Source organism: Octodon degus, unplaced genomic scaffold (assembly GCF_000260255.1).
Source record: "Octodon degus isolate 3935 unplaced genomic scaffold, OctDeg1.0 scaffold00176, whole genome shotgun sequence".
Taxonomy (NCBI): Eukaryota; Metazoa; Chordata; class Mammalia; order Rodentia; family Octodontidae; genus Octodon; species Octodon degus.
In genome coordinates, this window is record NW_004524752.1 from 2,619,431 (window position 1) to 2,640,149 (window position 20,719).

At 45.8% G+C, this 20,719-nt stretch overlaps 1 pseudogene; it reads left to right on the plus strand.

The window, feature by feature from the left end:
• Window positions 1-13,029: 13,029 nt before the first annotated feature.
• LOC101561475 lies at window positions 13,030-13,704 on the plus strand (annotated as a pseudogene).
• The last annotated feature ends 7,015 nt before the right edge of the window (window positions 13,705-20,719 follow it).

Genomic DNA, 20,719 nt, shown 5'->3' on the forward strand with positions numbered 1-20,719 from the left:
TGCCTCGCCCCCCGCCCGCCCCTCCTCCCCGCAGACGGCCGGGCTGCCACCGCGCGCTTCGAGCCTCGCGCGGGCACGTGCCTGCAGCGTGGCCGCTTCCCCCGGCACCCGGGCCACCCGCTAGGGCGCTGGCGGGGCTGCTGCGTCTACACACGCAGACACGATTAAAACAGATTCTCCTCCTCGCAAATTTCTAGCAGAAATAAATCCAGGCCTAGCTCGGGAACAAGGTCTCCGCGGAAGTCCTCTACGCTTCAGCAGACCCTCGACGCCTCCGGGCTGCGGACACCGAGAGTCACCCCGCCGGTGCCAGGCCTGGTGGCTCTCGGGATTCCAGCGTCCCGCCCCCAACACCACCATCCCCAGTTTCATCCTAGAAGTGATGGATATTCACCCCAGCCCAGAGGGATCCCGTTTGGGCTGGAAGAGAGACTGCGTGCCCTCCTCGCCTTGCTGAGCGTCCGCAGCAGCTGTTTTTTTCTGGCGCTGGGCACAGACCAGGACACCAGCTCACCTTCCAGAGCTGGCAAAAGGGACAATGGGGGCGGAGGAGGTGACCTGACCCTTTGCGCTGCTTAGAACGCGTTTCCAGTGAGGTCACCGTGAATTGTAGGCGCCCTAGAACTGGGCTGGCACCAGCTTCCTCTGTTTACCTGTGAGCAGGCTTCGATGGTCGAGACAGAGAATTTGTGCAAGATAAACAGCAAAGAACCTGCTGATGTTTTCGATGGTTATGAAAATGTTTTCTTTTCTTTCTTTTTTTCCCCCCAAAATCTCTTCTAGAAAAATATAGCTAGTAAACAACCACCGGGAAATGTCAGCGTCATTAGCAACGGAAAACATGCAAACAACATAGTACATACTTCTCTTTGTCTGTTAAATGATCAAGTAGAGGACAATCGTAGACTTCTGAGCCTGTGAAGGTGCTTAGAAATCGCAACTCGCAAATACTGCTGTTGCGCTTCCCAACTCCTAACTCTCATTTGGAAAGCAAGTTGGCAATATGTACAGAACTTACAAATTTGTCATGTAATTTCACTTTTGAGAATATTTTCCACAAAAATAATTTAGACTTTTCTTTTTAGGTTCCATGCATGAAGATGTTTGTTAGTCCTACTCTTTGGAGAAAAATAAATGTTCAACCAAAAGAGTGATTTAGAGGAGCAAGTCAAATTTGCTTATAGTATCTCGTATATGCCTTAAAACCAATTATAAAAATCTAACAGCCTGGACATGCTTATGAAATGATAATTTTTAAAAGAGCAGGACACAGTAATATGGTTATAAATGTATGATATGTGAATATATTAAATAAAAAGCAGTGATAATATCCATTGTCAAGTATGATGTGGAAAAATCAGAAAAAAAAATTCTGGTGTGGTTAGAAAAAGAAGAAATGTTTTTTAATGGTATTTTGACAATATGTTTTCTAGCCCAAATGTGTGATGGATTTGACCTAAATCATATAGAAATGTGTCCAAGGAAAATGATTAAGAATATTTACAAACATGTAGCTGTAAACTGTTTATAATTTTATAAAAAGAGAATCTTGCAACAGGGGTGTAGTTCAGTGGTGGAACACATAAAGTCCTAGGTTCAACCCCAGAACCATAAATAAATAGATGTCGAACAATAGGAAATTATTAGAGTAAAATAAAATATTACAAAGTCATGAAAATAGTATAATAGAAGGATATTTAATAATGTAGGAAACTGTAAGACATTAGGAATGGGGAAAGTACACAAAGCACTCTAAATTTTAGGAGCTTTTTATAAAAGAAGCTTAAGTAGAAAAGAATATGCTGAAATGTAAAAGGGGTTATCTGTACATTGGATTTTTTTGCAGTTTCCTCAGTAGAGCACATTATTTTCTAAAGCAGAGAAAACTAATAAAATTGTTTTTAATATTAGGTAAACTCAGAACTGCATCAAAGTACTACTCAAAACTAAAAGTATGTATGAATATATGTGTCATTAATCTGACAAATTGAACCCAGGGAGCGATGAGCTGCACTCCTAGCCAAGGAGCTTGATTGATTGACTGACTGACTGACTGACTGACTGACTGACTGACTGATTGACTGATTGTACTGGGGGTTGAACCCAGGACATTCACACTGAGCTACACTGCCAACCCCTTTTTTATTTTTCGTTTTGAGGCAGTCTTGCTAACTTGCCCACACTGGGCTTAAATTTCTGATTCTCCTGCCTCAGCCTCCAAAGTCATGGGATTATAAGCAGGTATTATGCACACTTTTTTTCTTCTTGTTTTTTGCTTTTGTTTTGAGATTTGAGCCCCAAATCTTCACCCTGAGATTTTCAACCTTTTTTTACAATTTTTAATTTTGAGACAAATGCTCACTGAGTTGCTAATTGCCCAGCCTGCCTGGGCTTGAACTGCTTCAGCCTCCCAAAGTGCTGGGATTCTAGGCATGCAGCACCATCCCAAGCTTAACAGTATATATGGTTTTAAAGTACATTACGAAGATACATTATGAAGCATTAGTTCCTCTTTTCCATATTTTCTGTAAAGTGGTCATATTTTTCAGTAATATTAGTAAAAGATAACATGCAATGAAATTAGAGCATCTATGGTAATTACTTTTATAATTTAAAACTATATTCTAAAATATTCTCTGCAGCTCCCCCTCCCCTAGTTCGAACCTGCTGGGGTCCTGCTCTCTTCTTCTCTGTTTGCATGTCACTGGTCTTTCCCTGGTAAAGGGACAGCATCACTGTGGTGGGGCTGCTCGGTGCTGAGGGCTGATGCAGGAGAGGCTGCTTTCACCTCTGTTCTTTGGCAGAGGAAGCCTGTGACGTCTGCGTGGCTTTTAGTTCTTGAACCTAGGGGCGGCTGCTCCCAGACCTCTTGCCTCCCTTTCCCAAGGACAGTGAAGGACATTTCCCTGTCCCAAGCCATCTCACTTCTCTCCAAGGGAAGCTTCTTCGTATGCAATAGGGAAATCCTAGCACAGAGCTTTCATTACACGAATTGCTTAGTGCTTATTGATGCTAATGGGACTTATAGTAATAGCATCATAGCATATGAAGATAATAATAACCAATATTTATTTGAAAGTTTCTAATAGATTTATAACTGTACCAAACGTCAAAGTAAGTGCTTCTACCTGCATAATTCCATGTATTCCTCAAAGTAATCCACCTACTCAGTGGATGAAAATACAGGCTAGCAGGGGCTAGGCTAGCACAGCCTCCTGTCGCCCCAAGAATAGGAAAACTGTTGATTCTTGCAGAGATCAGATCATCTCTACTGTAAGGTGGTGCAGGAAGCCCCTGGGGTGGAACTCAATTTAGATTTAAATCTCTGAGCAGACTAGAAGGCTCTTATCACTGACATCCACCAGGACTGTCAAGTGACTCCCCTATGAACAATGGTCTTCAGGACCAGCCAACTTTAGACCCCCCTCTTTGGGCTAGGACCCCACTGGAGGGGAGATCCTGGAGTATGGACCAGCAGTGATGCAGCCTCTTTCGGTCTAAGCTGTGTTAGAGAAATCAATTGCATGCCCAGTACAGAGAATCTAGGACTTTCTAGACACCAAACCATTTCATTTCTGGAAATCAAGCCCAATATACCAATGGATCCAATTTTCAGGGGAAAAAACATAATTTAGGAAAAGGATTATAGCTTACATTTGTCTAGCACTTTACATTTTACAAAGTTCTTCCACTTTTTAAATCTCATTTGATCTTCATAATTATGCCTGTGCTTGGGTATGATTACCAGGAATCAGAGAGGTTAAGTGCTTTGCCTGAGGTCGCACAACTAATAAGTTGCAGAGAAGAATGAAAATTGAATCCACCCTTTTGACTCCCAATCTGGTGCTCTCTCTGCTCTACACAGCAGACTTGAGTGTCTTCTAACACATTTTAAGATCTTCATAGAGTATCTTAGATGCTAGGAATGCTGAACCCCAGCTGCTTTCGCTCTGAGGATTCTCACTGCCCCTGCTCCACCAGACCTCATCTCTAATCATCTCCTTGTCCTCATTCCTCTCAAACCCTCTCTTGTCATTTGCATTATGAAACTGTTTCCTTAATTATTCTCCTGCTGTTGGAAACCTGCTCTCCCAGCTCTGTGGCATCCTTTGATTTATCTTTGTCTGGGTAACAGCTCCCTACTCTCCTTGGGGAATTCAATTTTCATTCATTTTTCTTCAGGGCTAGATTGATATAGACCCTCTGCCCTGGTCCGTATTATTCATCCCAGCAGAGAGAACCAGGGAGACCCAGCCTCAGCCCAGGCCCTGGGGAGCTTCTGTCTTGTTCAGGGAGCCACAAGGAGTTCTCCAATAAAAGGACAGGGGCCTTTGCTCCTCTCCATCTGTCCACCCAGCCCTCCCAGCCATTTGTCATAGGCCCCTTTCACAGACCCACCACTATGTCATTTGTCTCCTTTTCTTCCCAGAACCTTGCAGGAATCTCTCCTCACCAAGAGGCTGAGCAGAAGGTGGTTGCTGTTCATCTTAAACCTGCCCTATGTCCTTGACACAGGAATTTAGGAAACACGGAAAAGAGATGACCCTGTACTTGGGAATGTAACTCTGAGAAGATTCTGATTCTGTAAGGGGCTGTGAAACAAGAGAAAAGAACACTAAGGAAGAAAAGTGACAGCCCCTAACACATAATTGACAGCACTGGTCTAAGTCCTCTTTCCATGTTAATCCTGAAAAATTCTTCCAGGAAGGTACTGTTATTCTCCCCATTTTATGGATGAGGAAAGTGAGGCACAGGTGGGTCAAATGATGTGGTGGAGGTTGCACAGTAGTAAGCACTGGACGCAGCGTCTGTTTACACACAGCTTGGCTCTAAACTTGCCAGCCCCACCAGCATCATAAAATAACCCTTATGTGGAGATCCCTGAGCTTAACTGGTGATGGGTCCATTCAGAGTCTAAGAGACAGCAAAACCAAGTCCTCTGGAGCCATCTGTGCAGCCAGCATACCCCATGGCCTGTGTGCATGTGCAAGCTGGGAAAAGAATGTGGGAATTTGGTCTTGTTCTGATTTCAGAGTCCATTTTGTGCACTGACTGAGCACCTATGGTATGCTGGCCCCATGACTGGCCATGGAAGCTTCTGACCTGGAGTGCCAAGTCCAGGTAGTCTTGCTTTGTGTAGGCTGCAGAACTTCTGCAATGTAAAGTCAACAAAGTCCTCAGGTGCCTCTAGCTTCATTGCGGAGAGGGAGCCTGAGAGCAGGGTTGGCTAAAGGTTCTCTGATTACCTAGATTCCAATCCCAATTTGGATATAGCCTCCTGGGCAACTCTTGGGAAGGCCCTTGCATTTCTCCTGTCTCCCTAGCTAAATGGGACCCAATAGCACTCTCCCTACAGAGCAGGCACCCAGGTGGCTCTTACCCTGGGAAGCTTAGCTCTCACGTTTATACTCCTGGGCAGTCATCTACCCTTTTTCTTCTTTTCTATGTATGGCCCAAACTGTGGAACAAGAAACCTTTCCTGATTTTCTTAAGCAAAGACTAGAATTTAGGAGCTCATCTTTCCTAGACATATGGTTAGGACAGAAGACCTACAGCCACAGTTACAGGCCAGTCTTTGTTTTCTCCCTTTGGAGTTGGACACCTGTTCTTTCGATTTGGTGGAGAGCTGAGGTTAGCGCAGCAGAATCACTCTGTGGGTGAAACTCGGGCTCTCTTGGAAAAGCTCTGGCTGCACCCTGGAAATAGGTGCTGTGGCCTCTGACTGCACAAACCAAGGTGGTAGCAAGGTGCCCATAATACAAAGCAGGGGTGCAATTCTGTATCTGCTCTTCTGTCCACACTACCTTGCACCTGCACTGTCTTCCTTGTGGTTTGCTTCCCAATTTTACATCAGCTCCGAGTTTATCTAGGAAAAGGCTCGGGCTCCTGGTGCAGCATGGCCCAGCCTTCCTTTGTCCCTCTTCCTGTCTTTGCCTACCAGGACACCTGAATCCCAGAATGATCCCCGGAACTAAGGTTCCCAGTTTGTTCAGTGCCCTCACACACCCGTTCTCCCCTAAGCATCCCAAGGCTGGGGAGCAAATCCTACTCCCATTTCTTTGTAGAGGAGAAGGCAGAAGCACTGGAAGTTTGGGCTGTCTGCCTGGCCATACCTGGGGCTCTGGTGCAGAGTTTCTGATCACGTGATCCATTTCCTAACCTCCTAAAGGGAATGCTGTGGATGGCCAGTAGGAAGGGTGGGGAGTCCAGCCTGGTTCCATGTGAAATAGCTGCGGTTGTCACAGCTAATCTATAAAACAACCCCGCCATCATCTTGGTGAAAGGTTTTTACTAGACCAGCTTAACTCAGCAGATTTCTCTCAGGAACTGACTTGGAACCAAAGAAAGGTAGATGTGCTAGATGTGAGCAGAGGTGACAGGAGAAAGGCCCAGGCGTGGGTGGGAGGAGAAGCCAGGAGGCAGAGTCACCTGACCCTAGAACTCAGGACCTCGGTGTCCAGGCCAGCTTTGCTAACTGGCAAGGAAGGACAAAGCTGTTAGGTTCTGGCACACGGCGTGCCTCCCACAGCCACTCTCTGGCATTGGTGTGCAGGACCAGGACGTCAGTGCCTTCAGGTCTCACTGCACGGCCTTTCCTTTTTGCAGCCCTGGCTGACTATAAAGAGCTGATCCTTCTCAGTCATTTACTTTGCTGCTTGAAAACTGACCTAGAATAGAGACCAGGACACTAGAACTGCAGCCACAAGGAAGAAATCCTGAGAGCCTTCCGTGAAGGCAGGGAGAAAGGAGTTAGGCAAACGATTTCCCCAAGAGCTCACCTGAGGCGTGCTCCGCAGAGGACATAAATCCTCCATTTAGTTTACCTCTTGAGTTTTATGAAGTTAAACTCTGAGTCTCCCTTTTCCTATGTTTGGGGACATTAACATTCAGGTGATTCTCCTGAGAAATGGATTGTTGGGAGACTACAGAAAACTAATGTGAGAAGGTGCTAAGGAAAACACTCCTCCCTAAATGTTATCCTACCCCCAGGTCTTTCCAGAACACTTCAGGCTTTAACAATGTGTAGGATCATCTGGGAGTTCACAGCTTCTGGCACAGTTTTTTGGGGGGATGTTGGTGTTGCTGGCCTTTACCTGCTGAGCCTTGGGGAGCACACACCCCAAGGCACAGAGGTGGATGAGCTCCAGGACTCCCATCTAGTGCAGCAGCCACTGGCTGCTCACACTGAGCTGTGCTATAAATACAAATTGTGAATTGGATTTTGAAAAGTGAATACATAGAAAAGAATGTAAAGCATCTCATTCAGATTTTTAAAAATTTTATGTATTCAAGTGATAATATTTTTGGATATGTTGGGTTAAATAAAATCTATTATTAACACTTATTTCCCTTGCCCCTTCTTTTGGCATGGCTATTAGATGTAACATTGCCTAAGTGACTGGCATTCTACTTCTCACTGGGTAGCACTTGTCTGGGGTGTTCTGCCTTGCACAGTGCCAGACACACTCAGGCATATACAATGTACACACTCTGGCTTGAAGAGCCCCATTTCCCTCTGGCAGTTTCTAGCTCCAAGTAAGGGACTACTAAGTGTTAGCTGGGTGAACGAACAGGGAGGATCCCACAGATGGAGCCCCCGAGTTATGGCCCCAGTGCTGAGGAGGAGACCTCAGCTGCACGAGAGCCCCTGGAGCCCAGCAGGTGGCCACTCCTGAAGAATGACCATCTCCCCCTTGCAGCTGACCCTGACCTGCTGCCCATCTATTCTCTGTCATCTCCAGCACTGCCCTCTGCTCTTTTTAAAGCATTGAATGCAGAGAGAAAGGAATTTGGGTGTTCTCTCCCCAGGGCTCTCCAGATAAAGAGTGTAGGACAGGGAGGAACCTGTGACAGTGGCAGCAGTGTTTGCAGTCCAGAACACTGCCCCTGGCAGGTTTCCTTCCTCCCTGAAAGCTCACTTTGCTGATTGCCCAGGTCTCAGCCTGCTCTTCTGCTCCCCACCCCAGAGTTCACAGCCCCTCGGCTTCTCTCTGTGGTCTACGCCACAATCTTCACCCCATCCCCACCATGACTGGAGAAGCACATGACCCCAGTGCTCAGGGCAGCAACTTCTGGTGTGCATCCCCCCCACACACACCCTGACATTAGTGGGAGACTCACAGCCCAGATTCCCACAGCTTCTAAGATCCCCAATGACCAGAGTGAGATCTTAGGGCCTGGAAATCCAAGGACAGACATGGAGTTTGGCTGGAGGGAAAGCCAGCCACAGGAGAAATTGGTGAGCTAGAGGTGTCCCCAGGGCCTGGGGAGCTGGGCTGTGCCTCAAAGCACAGGGCTGTCAACCATTCTTCCCCATCCACTGCAGCCCCAGTAAGTGCCTGTAGGCCCACCCTCAAGCACCCCATGTCTCCCAAACCATCTCCTGACCACTCTCCTTTGACAGGCCTCTGACTCTGAGCAGGACAAAGAGAGTTCTTAGAATCATGTGAACTTACCAGAGGTCAGGGGGAGAATCTGCCTTCATTGGTGAGGACTGGGAGGAGCCTGCCTGGAGTGGCTCTTCTGTGGAGTCCAGGCACTGTGGAGGAAAGTCAGGGTCTGGGGGACTGCTGCATCCTGTCGGTGGAGGGAGCTGAGAAGGGCCAGGGCCAGGTCGGGTACCCCAAACTGAGCTGGGCAGAGCCCAGAGGAGGCCTTCTCCTCTTTTCTCTGAGAGAAGGTGCTCTGCTCCCCCGTGGAAGCTGGGGAAAGGAGGATCTGCCTAGGGGGAGGGTAGCAGAGGGGCTGGAGACCGCCTGAGAGAAAATTAAATTGCACTTGAGGGCAAATTCTATTAGGGAATAGAGCCTGTCTCTCAACAGCCTGCATCCATTTAGGTGATTAGCTCAGCCCAGCACCTCCACCCAGGGCCTGGCCAGCTCTGTCCCTCTACTAGGGGAGCCAGGTCAGCGGCCTCTGGGGGCCCAGAATCGCACCCCCACCAATCCAGTCTGCCAAGGAGTACCATCTCTTGCCATGCACAGCCAACAGACCTTTTCAGAAGTGGCCAGGAGGCTGTGAGCACTCCAGCCCTCTTAGAGCCCTGCAGGAGTGGGGTGTTGTGGAGGACTCTGAATACAAGGCCAGGCACCACCAGAGAGGCAGAGGAGTGGTCGCTTTTGTGGGGTCCAGAGCAGGGACAAAAGAAGTCCAAGAAGTCCAGGACAGATCCCCAGGGGAACTCTTCCTCTGCCCTTCTGGCATTGCCTGGCCTTGTACCCACCAGAGTGCTCAGGAGGGTTGGACTCCAGGGTGCTGGGACACAGGAAGGATCTGGAAAGGTGGAGAAGATGGTAGCAGAGCAGGAAGCAGTCTGTCTGAGTCTGCAGGTGTTGGGATCAGTGAGCAGGTAGAGAGAAATACAAGTGGCTGACATTTGAAGAATGCCAAGCATTCTGTGAATTAACAGAGCCTGCCAGTAAATGGTAAAATACATTAAATTCATTTATAAAATGATTTTAGCTGGACATGGTAGTGCAGGCTTGTAATCCTAGCACTCAGGAGGCTGAGGCAGGAGGGTCACCAGGCTGGGCCACATAGAGACTTCTAGGTTAGCCTAAACTACATAGTGAGAGCCCATCTCAAAAACAAGCATACATATGGTTTGGTGATAAAGCACATACTTCACGGGCTGCTGTGCTGCTCCAGGGCATGAACTAAGAGCTCAGCAACCTTTGGGGGTATTATTAGCACTGATTTTATACCCATGCCTTCTTTGCTGTGTCCATACTTCGGAAGAGGGGGTCAGGATTCCAGGCGTTTAGAAGCCCAGGCCCGAGCCTGTGTTTCCTAGCACCAGTGGCACCCCAAGGCCCTGGATTCACAGGCCAGTCTCAACCTGTTGGACTCCCTTCTGGACACTGCTGGCTGCCTGGCTCTCCTATGAAGAGATGGCCCTTCTCCACATTGACCAATAATGAGTCAATCTGGTACAATATCCTTCCAGAGAGAAGTTTATGGTAGTTGAAACATAACTTGCTGTGTAGTTAGCTAAGGAAACCCTGGTCCTTGCCATGGAGATACACAGAAGTTTCCTATTAGGATTAAAAAAAAAATCTGTTAGCTTTCCTCAGTTTCTGGCCATAAAATTATTTTGCTTGTTTTACACAACTTTATCATGTGCCTGCCACGCGTTCTGGGCGAGCCAGCCCAGTTTCTACATCAGGGAGGGGCCTGAACACGTCTGGCTCATAGTGAGCTCCTTTCTTTACCTCTCTCCTCTGACTGCAAAGAAATCATCTTGTTCACCCTTCTAGCTCCAGCTGCAAGCACACGGCCCAGCATACGATGACATCTTGGGAACTATTTGTGACGCGGATGGAGAGAAGCAATGAATGCATGAAGCACACTGATATGACTTAAGGTCTGGGAGAAATCTGAGCACATCCCCGTTGGGTCAGAGAGGCTGAGGAAGCGGCATCCACTGTCGGGAGCGGCTGAGCAGCGGATGGTGGCTCTGTCAGCCCTGGTTAGGTTATTGGACCCGTTATTGGTGTGGTCAGCTGGCTAGATAGCCATGGCTATGAGGCTGTCAGGGCCCCGCTTACCTCTCATCTGTAATGGTCCCTGGCTGTTTATGCACTTCCTGCTGTCCTGTGGCGCTCCACTGACTTTATTACATTCGCCACAAGGTCTCCTGTGATGAGAGCTAAAGAGGCCTGGGAAACACTGCTCTAGAAACCGAGGCACCCACTTCCCCTTCAGCCACCACTGACTGGAATGAGCCTGGGGATCCCTACCTCAGAGCTCTCGGGGTGCGTTTGCAGGCCAGGAGTGCGCACCCTGTGCCTGTCTGCTTTCCAAGTCTTGTCCATTCCTCAAGCCAGGTGCAGGAACCTGGTGCCAGGCACCTCTCGATACCACAGGATCATTCCCCCAATTGGAGGACATCCTTAAGAGCATTTTCAGAGGCAGCAGGGACCACTTCTAAATAGTCTGCAATAGGACTCCTACTTCTCAAAAAGTTTCTCTTCTGAATAAATTCAGACAAAAGTTTGATTTTTCCCTGGCTGTATATGCTTAATAGTTAGCACTTAAATTATTGTAAGTATTCCCAAAGTGACTTCAGTATCTGGGGCTTCTTGCTTTTTCAGTCTCCAAAATTCAACTGAAGATCTTGGCTTCCTTAAAGAGAGCAGCTGACTTTTAACTGAATTTTAAAATTTTAACAGTTTTCTTAGAAAACAAATATGAATTTCTCTAAAACATTTGGTTGCTGCTGACACAATGACACCCTTAAAGATTATGCAGTATTGTGTATGCAGCCCAGCCCAGCACATTCTCCTCCAGAAAGGAAGCTATCTGGGAGCTTTTCTTACCCAAGCAGTCACTAAAGCCCACATGGCCAGGTGGAGCCTCAGCTCTGGCATTTGTGTCCTAGTGGAGCTCCTGCCTTTTGAGTCCAGGCTGGATTTGTGACTTGCTTTAACTGATAGAATGTGGCAGATGTGACAATGAGCTAGGTTGAAGATATGGCATTTGGGGGAGCTTGAGCCCCACCCATGTAAGAAATCCAACTAGCTCATTGGAGAGGAGAGGAGAGGAGAGGAGAGGAGAGGAGAGATTTAGCTACGTCCAGCCTTCAGCTTGCCTGTCAGCTCAATGCAGCCACATTAATGACCCTGGCAAGTCCTGCAGAAGAGCTGTCCAGTGGAAACTAGCCCAGACTGCAGAGTCATGAGCAAAGAAAATGGGCATTGTTTTAAGCTATGGCTTTTTGGAATGGTTTGTCAGAAAGCAACAGGTAACTGAACTTAACTGAATGCAGCATCAAATTAACCCCTAAACCACAGCAGTATAGCAGGACGATGGCCGTAGTTGGTGGGATGCTCTATCACTCTAGAGTGACATCGTCTAGAATATATGATCTCGATGGTGGCTGAGATAAAGGAAGAGAAACTGGAGAGTTGGACATCTTGGTATTAAGGCGATTTATATCACTTCCTTCATGTCTCAGTGGCTACAATTGGTCATGCGGCCCAATTCTTTGGAAGGGGAGCACACAGACCACCTGGTGAACATTACTGACACTGTCAGTGCTCTTAGATTCACTCAGATTTTCAAATCTCTGTGAGCAACATGCAAGTTCTTTAATAAGGAGTAGTGATCTTTTTGCTAAAGTAGAAATTGCTCCCATTTTGCTCTACAATGGAAGCAATACACGTTTGCAACTAATTCAAACACAGATGTACAATAGTGATAAGTGAATGACCCTTGAGCCAGACTTGGGTTTGATGGGGGAAAGTTTCAGGTTGGAAACAGCACACACAAAGACTGGGAGGGAAGGGGCCTGAGACATGGGGGACTCAGACCTGGGAGGGGCATGCCTGTGGGGTGGCCAAGGGCCCAGCTGGAGAAGTGGACGGGGGTCAGCATGCACCTGGGCAACCACACCAAGGGCTCACAGGAGGGGATGAGGAGAACGTGGACCTCAGGCATTCACGCAGATCTGGTGAAGCCACTGCTGTTCCTATAGGGCCACCTTCACCCCTGGCTTGGACTCCACTGCACCTGTCATTCTGTTTCCGCTCCTATTCCAAGTGAACTTTCAGAACTCTTGACAGGGTGGCCTTCTCCATGGCAGGGGCACCCCCTGGATATCTGCCATGAATATTTCTGCCCCTCCTTTTCCTCTTCCTTAAGAGAAGCCCCCGCCCCCGGCTTTCTGATGGAAGAGACAGTTTCAGGATCGGTGCTCCTATAGGTGACATTCTTACCAGCTGCAGCATCTGTGACTATGGCTTCTTGGAGCAGATATTTTGTTGTTATTTCTTGTTTTTGTTTTTTAAGACATTCTTGCTCTAAGGTCCAGGCTGGACTTGAACTGTGTCCTCCTGCCTCAGCCTGAGAACTGGGATTATAGGCCTGTGCTACTCGGCCCAGCTTTCCTGGACCAGTTTTAAAACATGTTCACAGCACCCCACAGCCCCGGGGGAGCATGGAGCCACTGCTGACTCTCATGGTCTGGGATCTGCGCCACCGTGGCCCATAGGCAGAGTCAGCCCAGTGGGCCAGCATTAAACAAAAAAGATGTCCCTACAAGATGATCTGGGAGTGGAAACCAGTGACTCAAAAACAGAAGTCTGGTCCAAGAGCTAAGCTTCTGCAGTCTCAGCTTCAGGTGAAGAAGGCAGCTCTCACTCAGGCAAAGAGCCAAAGGACAAAACAAAGCATTGTCCTTGCTCCAGTCACTGACTTAAAGCAAGGTGGCTCTGCAGGGGACCAGCAAATCATGGGCACACCACCACATGGTGCAACAGGCCTGAAGGACCGTGTTCCCAGGAGGTTTTCTGTAGAAGTTCTTATTCTTGTAGCTGACAAATATGATCCTATTTCCTAATGACTTAGAGAAAGTAGGAAAGTACTAAAGAGAAGAATGACAGAGATAGCAGGAGCTGGAGAAACAGAAGGAAATAGAAGAAAGAGAAAAGAGGAATAAGACAGACCTGAAACTAATCGGTTTCAAGACAACCAGATCCATATTAGGAGGAAGATGAAGCTAATAAGCAGGAGAGGAAAAAAAGAAGTACTGAAGAAGTTGCTGCTGTACCATGTACTTCCCTTGTAGAGAGAGACAAAGAGGTACCCTGAGATTTTTCTTACAGAGAGGACTCAAGACCTTGATCACAGTCTTCCAGAACTGCTATTCCCCGCCCAGTATGTGAGGAACAGGATAGGCCTCCCGGATTCAAATCCATGAACTGAAATACGTCAATGTCCCACTTAAGCGTCCTACTGAGGAACATAGCTGGTGTAGGGGAAGCCGATGAAGGCTTGGCAACTGAAGACCAGGAAGAATGTGAAAAACATGGCCACATTGGCAAGTGTTTGATATTTGATATTCCTGATGCCCCTGTGATGAAGCAATATGAATATTTTTAGAACTTGAGAGTTGAATCAGCAAGTAAAGCTGTTGTTGATCTGAATGGGAGGTATTTTGCCAGACAGGTGATCAAAGCATGTTTCTACAATTTGGATAAATTCAGGGTCTTGAATTTGGCAGAACAAATTCGATTTTTAAGGATTAGAGTCATCTCTGAGATCCTTAAATGAGCTTCGGACTGAGCGAAGATAGTGATCCTTAAAAGATCTACATTGTGAGCAGAGATGGGCAAGCTGATGAGTACTGGACTGCTGGAGGGACTTCTGATTTGTATGTAGACCGATCCCTTTCTTATGATTTTTTAAAAAACAGCATAAAAGTCCTTTTAAAAAAAGTCCACCAATTCTTTGACACTTTCCCCCTAGCACACCCACAGCATCCATTCAGTCTTTTCAGTCACAAAAACATGACAGTGTAGTGTCGCTCAGGCCAGGGCTGCACACAGAAAGGAATTCTTCCAGAGAGAAACAGAATTAGCCACACTCTCCTCCTCCAGCTGGGAAGGTGACAGCTTCCTTCAGGCTGGTAATCCACCATGAAGGCCTCGTTTCACACTAGCTGCTCAGGAACAGGCCTACAGGGAATTGCTCCTGGAGAGTGAAAATTGGAGCCCGTCAGGGTAATTTGTCCATTTTACCACACACATTTCGGAGCTGGGGTTGAGGATCCCAGTCGGGGCAGCTGTGACTGAAGAGAGTCTCAGCGAGATGAGCGCTCGACCTGGCTACCTTGTCTGGAGAGGGCGGCCAGCTGACCAGTGGACCAGCTGCCAGCCGTGGCGTGTGCATGCTTACGTGTGTGTGTGTGTGTGTGTGTGTGTGTGTTGGCAAGTGTTTCCTCCCAGGCTATAGTCTCTCACCCCAGCCTATGGAAAGACACCTTCATTATGAGAGAAGTCCATCGATACTTCACCTCATAGTTTGTGTTTTGCATCCTGTTTTGTTTTTAAACAGGAAGAGAATAATACAAATGGATCAACAGACCCTAACAAAAAGTTCAACGGAAGACTCGTCCACTGTGTTCATTTTCTTTCTTTCTTTTTTTAGTAGCATGTTTGTAGCACATAGTGATTACATGCATCATGGGGAGTTGGCATATGTGACATGTGTATGACTTACCTTTTTTTTCTCCCTTCCCTTGCGTCCTATTTAAGAAACACTTCCCCACCACTCTGGCACAACCATATTCTCCCACATTTGCTTTGAATGGTCTTTTAATTTCTTCCTTTATGTTTAGGTTTCCAAACCTGAACGATCTTTGGCAAAAAACAGAGGCACACTTTTCTTTTTCCCTACACAATGGTCAGTTTTCCTATCACCTGAGACTGATGCATTGATTTATGATATCGCCTTTATTACATATCAGGTTTGAGTCTTCTGTTGAACTTTTTATTAGGGTCCATTTGTCCATTTATATTTGTTCCTAGAATAAAATCACACATTCTTGGTTAGCCATGGCATTTTGGTAGTGTTTTAATTTCAATTAAGACAGGTCCTCCTCCTTTGCTCTCTCCCTGCCAAAACCTACTCAGCAATTTACAGACCATTCTTTAAATTTTTCTTTAAAGACAGAAGCTTACTAAGTCACTAAATTGTCTAGACTGGGCCTAAACATACAATTCTCCTGCTTCAGCCTCCCAGAGAACTCCATGGACTCTAACACCCCATATAAATTTCAGAATGAGATTGTTCAGAATGTGCCTAGCTTCAAATTTGTGATCCTCCTGCCTCAGCCTCTTGAGTGCTGGAATTACAGGCATTCACTACTATGCTCAGCTTCCATGTGGACTTTTGACTGGTGTTGGACATCAGATTTGAGATTAGTTTGAGAGCTTATGTTTATAACTTTTATTTTTATTAAATTTTTTTTAAAAATCTTTTATTTATTTACTTGGTACAGGGCTTTGCTATGCAGCTCAGACTCCCATGTGGTACTGAGACTCAAACCAGGGTCCTTGCACTTGCCAGACAGGCACTTAGACTGCGGAGCTATCTCCTCAGCCCCGTAACTTTTATTTTTTGATGCTAAAGATCAAACCTAGGACCTCTGCATGCTGAGCTGCAGCTCCAGCCTCTTACAACCTTAAGCTGTCCATCTATGGCCATAGAATATCAAACTGCTGAGATCTTTATGTCTTTTATAAGAATAGTTGTTTTATTTTCTCCACAACAATAACACTATGTGAGGTCTTTATTCAAGTATTTCATTATGTGCTGGTAGCTTGTTTCTTCCAATCATTTTGCCACAGAAATGTAGTCTTCCCTTCTCCCCCATGTTTCCAGTACATATTACTGACCCTATTTATTCATGATTAAAAACTGAGATCAGGTTGAAATGGCAAGGCGGCACAGGTAGTTAGCCACAGCGCCATGACCTATAGCAGGAGTGAGGAAAGGTGTGTTTGACTGGGCAGTGGTGGGTCTGGTGCTAAGTACAAGATTTGGCTTTTGTTCCCATAGGCAGAAGGGAGATTCTGAAGGACTGTGGACAGAGGCCAGATGACAGCAAAGAAGAAACTTAGGAGGCTAAGTGGGGTAGGGCAGAAGAGTGCTGAGTCAGGGAGACAGGGAAGGGACTGCAGACAACTAGGGAGAGCTTAAGGGTCATCAGGACAGAGTCCATCAGCAGGCTGAGGAAGGGGAGCTTTCCAGCCCTGAGAGAAAAACCAGAAATCCTCTGGGTACCAAGACCAAGTCCAAGAGTGGGGTTTTTGACAGCTGGAGAGTTAGAGTGGACTTCCTGGCGAATGGGCGCTGGAGGCAGAACTGGAGTTCAAAAGCAAGGCCAGGAGGGAGGTGTAGATTTGCGACAAAGAGCACTCTGCGAGTGGGCGGCGGCACAGGCTGACAAGCTTCCTTGTCTTTCTACAGAACAGGTCCAGAAGAGCCCCCAAGCCCAGGGCTGCTGTTTGATCCAGAGAGGGGGACTTTATGGCTGGGAGACACAGCCAGGAGGGAGACCTTTCTCTTGGTGTCTTTTTCAATTTTTTTTAAAACATTTAAGTATGTGTTACCTAGTCAAAGCAATTAATTAAATTAAGTTTTCACAAAACAACAGAAGATGAGATGGGACATTGGGAAACATAAATGACTTCAAAGTAAAGTTTGCTTTCGAAGAATGGTGCTGGACCTCAGAGAAAAGCCTTCTTTAGAATTCCCTGAGTAAAGCAGTACCCCCCATTTCTGATGTTCCCCACAAAGAAGTGACTGGACAGCACATCACTTCTGACGCCCAGTGCCCAACATCACCTGACCCAGCTCATACTTCTCCCAGTGGTGCTGGCTGGCTGGCTGTCCCTTATTGCATGGGTGTCTAAGGCCCACACCCACCCTGCCCCCATCGTAATTGCTGGCTCTCTGTGAGCAGTAAGAAGGCAGATGATATAGCCAGGAGGACACGCGTTGAGCTCCCACTTTGTACTGGGTACTATAGGCCTCCTATTGTCTTCTGTGCTGATGAAGAAACTCAGGCTCAGAGAAGCAGTCGTCCAAGGCAACATGGCCAGTAAGTGGGAGCATCAAAATTCAAATGCAAGTGTCCTTTTTCCTAGTAGAGCTTTTTTCCAATTATTTACTCACTTGAACTTTATTAAACACCTTTGATGCTTAAAGCTCAGAACACAACACTGAAGGATAAAAATGGTTGACTTGGAGAGGTGCAGATCCCAGAATGTGTCCCTGTTCACTCAAGAGCAAGTTATTGAGTACCTGTTAAGTGCCTGGGGCTGCAGTGAGAAAAACAATCATCCTGTCCTCATGGAGCTTGGAAGAACTGGTGTTGAAGATAGTAGCCTGGATCCTGTACTTCAGGGTGATAACTGCCTGTGTGAGGGCTGCTGAGGGTGCTCTGGGACCCTACGGAGGGGCATCTGGCTCAGGCTTGGAGGGCCGGGAGGGCTTTTCAGAAGGATTGGTGCTTCTGCTGAATCTAACCAGGGTCATAGCTCAAATGCCTATAGAACAGACAGCACAGGTAATGAGTGACAAGCTAGGTCCATTCTTAGGCATGGAAGTACTGTGATTGACTATCACATATGTAGGTGAATTCTCACTTATACACAGATAATATTCTCTTTTAGTTTTCTTGAAACATGCCCCATGTAGAGGCATAAGGTAGGGAGATACTGCCTACCTTATTATGCCTTTTCTAACTCAACAGTGTGAATGTGATGATAAGCAGCCACTGCCCCTTGGCCTCATAGGAGAAAGTTAATGGAAAAGGTGGGCAGTGTGGCCAGAAAGGACTGGGCTCAATGAGTGCAGGCGGGGGGGACTCAAACTCCCATGCAGCAGTCTTCTTTGTGGTGAGCTGTAGGGTGTTCTCAGTTTTAGTCAAGACCTCTGGTCATTTTTTCAGGGCAGATTGTTATACAGTAATAGTATTGAATCAAGGAAAATAAACATATTAAAATTAAAAGCTGATATATACTGCCACATCATTTTTTTTCAGAAACATTATTCAACTTATGTTATCACTTTTCCAGTGTCAATTGAATTGTAACATGATGTATAAAAATAATTATTCGTTAATTTTTCACTTCTTTGATTATTAGACTATTTTTATATAGTTATTCTTTTATGAACTGACAGTTCAAGTTCTTGGCCCATTAAAAGTGCTACTGTACAAGTAACAAGTACTTATTTATTAAAAATGGAATACAAGGTCAAGTGTATAGCTCAGTGGCATAAATGTATTCTTGGCAAGTGCAAGGTCCTGAGTTTGATTCCCAGTACCAAAAAAAGTGAATAGACATGAGAAAAAGAAAACATTCACTATCCCACCACTGACCACTGACTGGTATTAATACTTCCGTGTATATACCCTAGGTTTTCACCCATACCCTCAAATCTGTTTTTTTTTTTTTCTTTTAAAAATTAAGACCTTCAGGGTGTGGTGGTACACCCCACTATGTCAGCTACTCAAGAGGCTGTGCAGGAGGACTGTAAGTCAATTTAATAAGATCTTGTCTCAAAATCAAGGGGATGTAGCTCGGAACACTTGCTTAGCATGTATGAGGCCCCAGCTTCAACATTCCCTCATCATAATATATGGAACCATTATTATAAACTTGATAGTTTCACTTATAATGTGGTTTAAATAATTTCAGCTTTAAGATTATGCAATTATATCATTTTTAGTTTTTTCAGTACTGGGGACTGAACTTGGTACCTTGTGGTTTCCAAGAAAATGCTTGTGCTGCTGAGCTGTACCCCTAGCCCTTATATCATTTTTAGTGTCTGCACTATAGTCCACGATAATGAGGTACCAAGGTCCCATTTAGGATTTTCAGTTAATCTTATTTTTTATATTATAAATATTCATCATATAGCAAATCTTAGTAAATATCTTCAATTATTTCCTTAGAATAAATTCCGGAATAAAATTGTTGGATCAAAGGTTACATATATTTTCTTAAGGCTTTTAAAACATTTTACCAACTATATTACATTCTGAATTACTGTACATATTTCCCAAAGGTCATAATCATTTATGGTAACGACAGTGGCATATGAGAGGACTCAGGGCAGATTTTATTTTCTTAAATGGCCACAACAGTAGCTTCCACCTCACAGAATTTTCCAGAACTCTATCACACACACCTCCCTTGCACATTGTGGAGCCCAGGACACCTGCCTTTGAACCTGCCTGGCCCGCTGTCTCTGCCTCAGCCAAAGAACAGCCAAAGCAATCCATGCGACTTTTCAGGGTAGGACATAAAAATACCACCCACTTCCCCCTTGTCCTGTCTGGATGCTGGCTTGGAGCCCAGCCACCTTGCTGTGTAGAAGCCAGAGCAGCCCACAAGAAGACCTACGTGGACAGACACAGAGACTGCTGTCCACATCCAGGGCCCACTTACCAGGTGACCCCCACCCACATACACTGCATGGGGCAAGGACAGCTGTCCTCTGCCAAGCGCTCATTACAGATTCATGAGGAAAGTGCAGGACCATTGTTTCAAGCCACTAAGCTTTAGTGTGGCTACTACACTGAAGGAAGTAACAGCCATTTCATCTCCCCCATTGTAGCTGATCCTGAGTATTATTACTCTACCTGCCAATAAGATATACAAAAAGAGCAAGTCTCACTTGTTCTTGATATTTGGCCCATTACTTTCAGCCTTTAGGATCTTTTAATCTTCTTTATCTTCCTTGTCACTCTTTTCCTTTCAAAAGAAATATCATATTAAAGGGAAATTAAAAATATATTTAAGGGCTGGCCAAATAGCTCAGTGGATTAAAGTGCCTGCAAACAAGCTCAGGGGCGAGGAGTTCGATCCCCCCGGGCCCACCTCTGGGCATGCCGAGATGGCAATTGAGACTGGGTGTGGTGGCATGTGGCTGTAATCCCAGCTCTTGGGAGGCTGTAAACAGGCAGATCACTATGAGTCTGATCTAGTAGTGAGACCCTGAAGACTTCCCTAAAATACAAAAAAAAAAAAAGTTAAGTTCTGTTTCCTAACCCTTTCCTAGCTGTAGCTCTAGCCCTACATTATATTTTGTCAGACTTTCTCTTGATATATGTTAACTTACAGATACATCACAACAATAATTGGCATGATTATAGAAATATGCCCTTCTTGAACATTTCCAGCTCAACACATGCAAACCTAGCTTATTCCTTACATGCTATATCACATGAGTCATACCTGTCATATTTATAGAATGTATCTTACCAGTTATAAAATATGTAGATTCGTTTTGTTAAATTTAAACTTATTTCTACAAAACGTTATCAAATAGATGGAATTTTCATCTTAAATTTGATACTTTTCTACATTTAAAAAGTGATGATTCCAGATGAGAAAATGGTATACATTTTATTTTATTTTATTTT